The sequence below is a fragment of the Arachis ipaensis genome, chromosome B6 (genome assembly GCF_059453495.1).
Source record: "Arachis ipaensis isolate K30076 ecotype BB chromosome B6, ASM5945349v1, whole genome shotgun sequence".
Lineage (NCBI taxonomy): Eukaryota > Viridiplantae > Streptophyta > Magnoliopsida > Fabales > Fabaceae > Arachis > Arachis ipaensis.
Window position 1 is genome coordinate 51,010,814 of NC_142441.1, and position 8,814 is coordinate 51,019,627.

The window sequence follows — 8,814 nt, forward strand, 5'->3', positions numbered from 1 at the left end:
TTCTGGCTGAAATTGAGGGACTTGAGCAAAAATCAGATTCAGAGGTTGAAGAAGGACTGCTGATGCTGTTGGATTCTGACCTCCCTGCACTCAAAGTGGATTTTCTGGAGCTACAGAACTCAAAATGGCACGCTTCTAATTGCGTTGGAAATTAGACATCCAGGGCTTTCCAACAATATATAATAGTCCATACTTTGGCCGAGTTTAGATGACGTAAAAGGGCATTGAACGCCAGTTCTATGCTGTTGTCTGGAGTTAAACGCCAAAAACACGTCACAAGCCAGAGTTGAACGCCAGAAATACGTTACAAACTGGCGTTCAACTTCAAGATTGACCTCTACACGTGTAACATTCAAGCTCAGCCCATGCACACACCAAGTGGGCCCCGGAAGTGGATTTATGCATCAATTACTTACTTTTGTAAACCCTAGTAACTAGTTTATTATAAATAGGACTTTTTACTATTGTATTAGAGATCTTTGATAAGTTTTATGCTATCTTAGACTTTCATGGGGGCTGGCCATTCGGCCATGCCTGAACCATTATCACTTATGTATTTTCATACGGTAGAGTTTCTACACTCCATAGATTAAGGTGTGGAGCTCTGTTGTTCCTCAAAGATTAATGCAAAGTACTACTGTTTTTCTATTCAATTCAACTTATTCCGCTTCTAAGATATTCATTCGCACTTCAACCTGAATGTGATGAACGTGACAATCATCATCATTCCCTATGAACGCGTGCCTGACAACCACTTCCGTTCTACCTTAGATTGAATGAGTATCTCTTGGATCTCTTAATCAGAATCTTCGTGGTATAAGCTAGATTGATGGCGGCATTCATGAGAGTCCGAAAAGTCTAAACCTTGTCTGTGGTATTTCGAGTAGGACTCTGGGATTGAATGACTGTGACGAACTTCAAACTCGCGAGTGCTGGGCGTAGTGACAGACGCAAAAGGAGGGTGAATCCTATTCCAGTATGATCGAGAACCTCATATGATTAGCCGTGCTGTGACAGAGCATTTGGACCATTTTCACAAGAGGATGGGATGCAGCCATTGACAAGGGTGATGCCTCCAGACGATTAGCCATGCAGTGACAGCGCATCGGACCATTTTCCAGAGAGGATAAAAAGTAGCCATTGACAACGGTGATGTCCTTATATAAAGCCAGCCATGGAAAGGAGTAAGACTGATTGGATGAAGACAGCAGGAAAGCAGAGGTTCAAAGGAACGAATGCATCTCTATACACTTATCTGAAATTCTAACCAATGAATTACATAAGTTTTTCTATCCTTATTTTCTATCTATTTATTATTTATGTTCGAAAACTCCATAACTATTTTATATCCGCCTGACTGAGATTTACAAGTTGACCATAGCTTGGTTCATACCAACAATCTCCATGGGATCGACCCTTACTCACGTAAGGTTTATTACTTGGACGACCCAGTGCACTTGCTGGTTAGTTGTATTGAAGTTGTGAATGAAAAATGATTTATTAAGACGTGCGTACAGATTTTCTGGCGTTGTTGCTTGAGATCACAATTTCGTGCACCAAGTTTTTGGCGCCGTTGCCGGGGATTGTTCGAGTTTGAACAACTGACAGTTCATCTTGTTGCTCAGATTAGGTAATTTTCTTTTTTTTTATTTTCAAAAATTTTTCAAAAACCTTTCAAAAATTTCTCATCTGTTTTCGAAAAAAAATAAATCTTTTCAAAAATATATTTTTCTTCAGAATTTTTAAGAATGAATTCTAGAGTTTCATGAAGCATGTTGAAGCCTGGCTGGCTGTAAAGCCATGTCTAATTCTTTTGGATAGGGGCTTCCAACCATCAGCATAGAGACAAGTTAATTGGAATGTCAGCCGTGGTATGTCTGAGTTACATACTAAAGCTTGGCTGGCTATTAAGCCATGCCTAACCCTCGGATTGGAGCTTTAGACTAAGAATACAAGATTCCTGGAATTCATATTAAAAAATTTTAAAATCCTTATTTTCTTTTTCCTATATGTTTTTTCGAAAAAAAATATACAAAAATCCAAAAAAATTAGAAAATCATAAAAATCAAAAAAATTTTGTGTTTCTTGTTTGAGTCTTGAGTCAAGTTGAAAGTTTGGTGTCAATTGCATATTCATCTTGCATTTTTCGAAAAATTCATGCATTCATAGTGTTCTTCATGATCTTCAAGTTGTTCTTGGTAAGTCTTCTTGTTTGATCATGATATTTTCATGTTTTGTGTCTTTTCTTATGCATTCTTGCATTCATAGTGTCTATACATGAAAAAATTTTAAGTTTGTTGTCTTGCATGTTTTCTTTGCATTAAAAATTTTTCAAAAATAAGTTCTTGATGTTCATCTTGATCTTCAAAGTGTTCTTGGTATTCATCTTAACATTCATAGCATTCTTGCATGCATTCATTGTTTTGATCTAAAAATATTCATGCATTGCATCATTTTCATGTTTTTCTTTCTCATCAAAAAAATTCAAAAAATCAAAAAAATATCTTCCCCTTTTTCTCTCTTAAAATTTCGAAAATTAGATTTGACTTTTTCAAAAATTTTTAAAATCTAGTTGTTTTTATGAGTCAAATCAAATTTTCAATTTAAAAATCTTATCTTTTTCAAAATCTTTTTCAAAAATCAAATCTTTTTCATTTTTCTTATTTATTTTCCAAAATTTTAAAAATATTTTTCAAAAATATTTTTCTTATCTTTATCTCCTAATTTTCGAAAATAACATCATTAACTAATGTTTTGATTCAAAAATTTCAAGTTTGTTACTTGCTTGTTAAGAAAGATTTAAACTTTGAGTTCTAGAATCATATCTTGTGATTTCTTGTGAATCAAGTCATTAATTGTGATTTTAAAAATCAAATCTTTTTCAAAACTAATTTCAATCATATCTTTTCAAAAATATCTCCTTATCTTATCTTTTTTAAAAAATTTGATTTTAAAATATCTTTTCTAACTTCTTATCTTCTTATCTTTTCAAAAATTGATTTTCAAAATTTGTTTCAACTAACTAACTAACTTTTTGTTTGTTTCTTATCTTTTTCAAAACTACCTAACTAACTCTCTCTCTCTCTCTAATTTTCGAAAATATCTTCCCTCTTTTTCAAAATTTCTTTTTAATTAACTAATTATTTTAATTTTTTATTTTAATTCTCGAAAATTACTAACCTTTTTCAAAAACTATTTTCGAAAATCACTAAATCTATTTTCAAAAATTATTTTCGAAAATTCTCTCTCTCTCTTATTTTCTTCTATTTATTTATTCATCTACTAACACTTCATCTCACCCAAATTCGAACCCCCTTTCCCATCTGTGTTCGAATTTTTTCTTCTTCTTTTCTTCTACTCACACAGGGACCTCTATACTGTGGTAAAAAGGACCCCTATTATTATTATTTTTCTGTCCCTCTTTTTCATATGAGCAAGAGCAAGGACAAGAACATTCTTGTAGAAGCAGATCCAGTACCTGAAAGGACTCTGAAGAGGAAACTAAAAGAAGCTAAATTACAACAATCCAGCAAGCACCTTTTAGAAATTTTCGAACAAGAAGAGGATATGGCAGCCGAAAATAATAATAATGCAAGGAGGATGCTTGGTGACTTTACTGCACCAAATTCCAATTTACATGGAAGAAGCATCTCCATTCCTTCCATTGGAGCAAACAATTTTGAGCTGAAACCTCAATTAGTTTCTCTGATGCAGCAGAACTGCAAGTTTCATGGACTTCCATCTGAAGATCCTTTTCAGTTCTTAACTGAATTCTTGCAGATATGTGATACTGTTAAGACTAATGGAGTAGATCCTGAAGTCTACAGGCTCATGCTTTTCCCTTTTGCTGTAAGAGACAAAGCTAGAGTACGGTTGGACTCTCAACCCAAAGATAGCCTGAACTCTTGGGATAAGCTGGTCAAGGCTTTCGTAGCCAAGTTCTTTCCTCCTCAAAAGCTGAGTTAGCTTAGAGTGGATGTTCAGACCTTCAGACAGAAAGAAGGTGAATCCCTCTATGAAGCTTGGGAGAGATACAAAGGACTGACCAAAAAGTGTCCTTCTGACATGCTTTCAGAATGGACCATCCTGGATATATTCTATGATGGTCTGTCTGAATTAGCTAAGATGTCATTGGATACTTCTGCAGGTGGATCCATTCACCAAAAGAAAACGCCTGCAGAAGCTCAAGAACTCATTGACATGGTTGCTAATAACCAGTTCATGTACACTTCTGAGAGGAATCCTGTGAGCAATGGGATGCCTCAGAAGAAGGGAGTTCTTGAAATTGATACTCTGAATGCCATATTGGCTCAGAATAAAATATTGACTCAGCAAGTCAATATGATTTCTCAGAGTCTGAATGGAATGCAAGCTGCATCCAACAGTACTCAAGAGGCATCTTCTGAAGAAGAAGCTTATGATTCTGAAAACCCTGCAATAGCAGAGGTGAATTACATGGGTGAACCTTATGGAAACACCTATAACCCCTCATGGAGAAATCACCCAAATCTCTCATGGAAGGATCAACAAAAGCCTCAACAAGGCTTTAATAATGGTGGAAGAAATAGGTTTAACAATAGTAAACCTTTTCCATCATCCACTCAGCAACAGACATAGAACTCTGAACAAAATACCTCTAATTTATCAAACTTAGTCTCTGATCTATCTAAGGCCATTGTAAGTTTCATGAATGAAACAAGGTCCTCCATTAGAAATTTGGAGGCACAAGTGGGCCAGCTGAGTAAAAGGATCACTGAAATCCCTCCTAGTACTCTCCCAAGCAATACAGAAGAAAATCCAAAAGGAGAGTGCAAGGCCATTGACATAGTCAACACGGCCGAACCTGGAGAGGAAGGGGAGGACGTAAATCCCAGTGAGGAAGACCTCCTGGGACGTCCAGTGATCAATAAGGAGTTTTCCTTTGAGGAACCAAAGGAATCTGAGACTCATCTAGAGACCATAGAGATTCCATTGAACCTCCTTATGCCCTTCATGAGCTCTGACGAGTATTCATCTTCTGAAGAGAATGAGGATGTTACTGAAGAGCAAGTTACCAAGTACCTTGGTGCAATCATGAAGCTGAATGCCAAATTATTTGGTATTGAGACTTGGGAAGATGAACCTCCCTTGTTTACTAATGAACTAAGTGATCTGGATCAACTGACATTGTCTCAGAAGAAACAGGATCCTGGAAAGTTCGTAATACCTTGTACCATAGGCAACATGATCTTTGAAAAGGCTTTGTGTGACCTTGGTTCAGGGATAAACCTCATGCCCCTCTCTGTAATAGAGAAACTGGGAATCTTTGGGGTGCAAGCTACTAAAATCTCATTAGAGATGGCAGACAATTCAAGAAAACAGGCTTATGGACAAGTAGAGGACGTGTTAGTAAAGGTTAAAGGCCTTTACATCCTTGCTGATTTCATAATCCTTGATACTGGGAAGGATCAGGATGAATCCATCATCCTTGGAAGACCTTTCCTAGCCACAGCAAGAGCTGTGATTGATGTTGACAGAGGTGAATTAGTCCTTCTATTGAATGAGGACTCCCTTGTGTTTACAACTCAAGGTTACCCTTCTGTAAACATGGAAAAGAGGCACAGTAAACTTCTCTCAAAACAGAGTCAACCAGAGCCCCCACAGTCAAACTCTAAGTTTGGTGTTGGGAAGTCTCAACAATGCTCTGAACATCTGTGAGGCTCCATGAGAGCCCACTGTCAAGCTATTGACATTAAAGAAGAGCTTGTTGGGAGGTAACCCAATTTTATTTATCTAATTTTATTTTTCTTGTTCTTTCATGTTTTATTAGGTTCATGATCATGTGGAGTCACAAAATAAATATAAAAATTGAAAACGGAATCAAAAACAGCAAAAGAAAAATCACACCCTGGAGGAAGACCTTACTGGCGTTTAAACGCCAGTAAGAAGCATCTGGCTGGCGTTCAACGCCAGAACAGAGCATGGTTCAGGCGCTGAACGCCCAAAATGGGCAGCATCTGGGCGTTTGAATGCCAGAATTGCACCCTGGAGAAGAGCTGGCGCTGAACGCCCAGAACAAGCATGGTTCTGGCGTTCAACGCCAGAAATGGGCAACAAATGGGCGTTCAATGCCCAGAACAAGCACCAATCTGGCGCTGAACGCCCAGAGTTGTGTGCAAGGGCATTTTGCATGCCTAATTTGGTGCAAGGTTGTAAATCCTTGAACACCTCAGGATCTGTGGACCCCACAGGATCACCTTATTATCTGTGGACCCCACAGGATCCCCACCTACCTCCACTCACTTCTTCTCACCCCTTTTTCACACAATCCCATAAACAATCTTCCCCAAAACTCTTCACCAATCACCTCAATCTCTCTTCCCTATAACCACTTCATCACTCACATCCATCCACTCTTCCCCATAAACCTACCTCATACACCCCACCTACCTTCAAAATTCAAAATCAATTTCCCACCCAAAACCCACCCTTATGGCCGAACCTTACCCCCCCTCCCTTCCCTATATAAAGCCCTCCATTCTTCTTCATTTTCACACAACACAACCCTCTCTTCCCCTTCTTGGCCGAATACACCCCTCCCCCCCCTCATGGAATTAGGTATGCCGGGGGGATAATCTATCATTCTGGACACATTTGGGGGAGTGAGTCTTCGGACCCTCCTTCCCACCATTCTCTTCTCCTCTTCCATTTTCTTACTTGTAAATATTTTTTGTTATGAATTACTAACTCTTTCCATTGGGAAAGAGAGCTCTATTGCTATTTGATGGATTGATTGTTTTTTTCTTCTTCTTCTCTTCATCTCTCTTTGATTTACTAGAAAGGATTTTGTTCTTCATTCTAGCATTCAATTATCTTGGAAAAGAGATTAATGTATTTGGGTTTTATGTGAACCTTGGAAGAGGAATCATAAAACCATACTTGAACTCCTTTCGTACACTTGAATAAATCGGGGTGTTGAGTTGGATATTGTGACATTTAATCTGCCCACTACTTGGATTTAGGAAAGTGTGTGGTATAATCAGGGACCATTCTTCATCTCTTCTCATGAGTGGTGCACGAAACTGTGATCACACTTTTCACAACTCCGCAAAACTAACCAGCAAGTGCACTAGGTCGTCCAAGTAATATCTTACATGAGTAAGGGTCGATCCCACGGAGATTGTCGGCTTGAAGCAAGCTATGGTCATCCTGTAAATCTTAGTCAGGCGAATTCAAATGGTTATGAGGTTTTGATAATTAAAAGATAAATAAAACAAAAAATAAGATAAAGATACTTATGTAATTCATTGGTAGGAATTTTAGATAAGCGTTTGGAGATGCTTTGTTGCCTCTGAACCTCTGCTTTCCTATTGTCTTCTTCCTATCATGCGTGCTCCCTTCTATGGAAAGCTATATGATCCTCTCGGATGAAAAATACCAGGTACGATTTCTGCACGGCTAATCAACTATCAGATTTCTCGTCTCGGATGAAAAATACCAGGTACAGCTACCGTACGGCTAATCATTTGTCGGTTCTCACTAGCGTCGGAATAGGATTTCTCTATCCTTTTGCACAATGTCACTGCGCCCAATGTAACAACCCTGATTTTCGAGTACGCGAGATCTTTTCCGAAGGCAAGGATTTCGCCAGAAGATCAGTAAAGAGAACACCTCTTCTATATCAACAAGTATCTTAATCCTCATTGTCATTATATTATCTTTAACTCAGGACCTTAGTTAAGGCAAGCTCAATAACGCGGTCACAAAGAACCTAGTTTTTGATTAGTATCGGTTAGGAGTTTTGATTCAGTTTTTCGTAAATAGTCTTAGTTTGACGTACCGGACTCGATTCATGATAGAAGAGAGATAATAGTATAATATTATCATTAAATTATTATTATAAGATGCTTGAATGATATTATAAGGTTACCTGGTCTGTTTTAGTTAAAAACAGAAAATCGGTTTAATCGGATTTACGGTTTACTGGTGCAGCTTAACACCAGCACTCTCTGATGACTTTAGCAATGCTAAGGCCTCATCATACATGTTTTATTCTCATAATAAATATGTTACTAGTGTCATTTATGCTAGTAGCTCAGAAAATAATTTTTAGAGATGTTTTTGCAAGTGTTCCGATACATCTAGTTTTAGTAGTTATACACCTGAGATATTTTAATATTATTTTAATCCACCTCCAAGCCAACCAATCACAACTCACCCTACACCCTCCAAAACCCCAAGGCTGGCTCATTTTCACTTTGTGGCCGAAAATAGGTAGAGAGAAAAAGAGAGAAAAGTTCTTAGTTCCAAATCTTCAAAGCTTGATTTCTGCTGAACTAAAACTCAAATCAAAATTCCAATCCGACCAAAATGATCCTCTCTTCTTTCTCTACGTGATCATATGACTTATCAAGGCTGGGATCAAGGTGAGTTGGCTGCACCATCTCTCTTTTGATTCGGTTTCAAGGAAACATGCTTAAATATGTGTTTTCTTGATGTGATTTAGGAAGAAAAAGTGCTTAAGGACCACCTGAAAGTTTAATCGAATTAGGAGCAGCAAAACCAGGTAGGGTGTCACGAAATTAATCTTCATTATTTGTGTTTGAGTTGTGTGAATGTTGTATTATTTGGCTGTGCTAATAATTGGTTGCATCTATGATTGATTCTTGGTGAAAATTTGGTGAAATTTTGATGAAATTTGATGAAATTCAAGCTTTAAAGTTCATGTTCTTGGGCAGCTGGAAAAACGAAACCCTAAGCTTAAATTGAGGTCCAATTTGTGTTGAATTCATGTAGAAAAGATGGGGTTTTAGTGGCTGCTAATTTATTATGAGT

At 37.6% G+C, this 8,814-nt stretch overlaps 1 pseudogene; it reads right to left on the reverse strand.

The window, feature by feature from the left end:
* Nucleotides 1–3,976: 3,976 nt before the first annotated feature.
* On the reverse strand, nt 3,977–4,067 carry LOC148555536 (small nucleolar RNA R71; annotated as a pseudogene).
* Nucleotides 4,068–8,814: the final 4,747 nt, after the last annotated feature.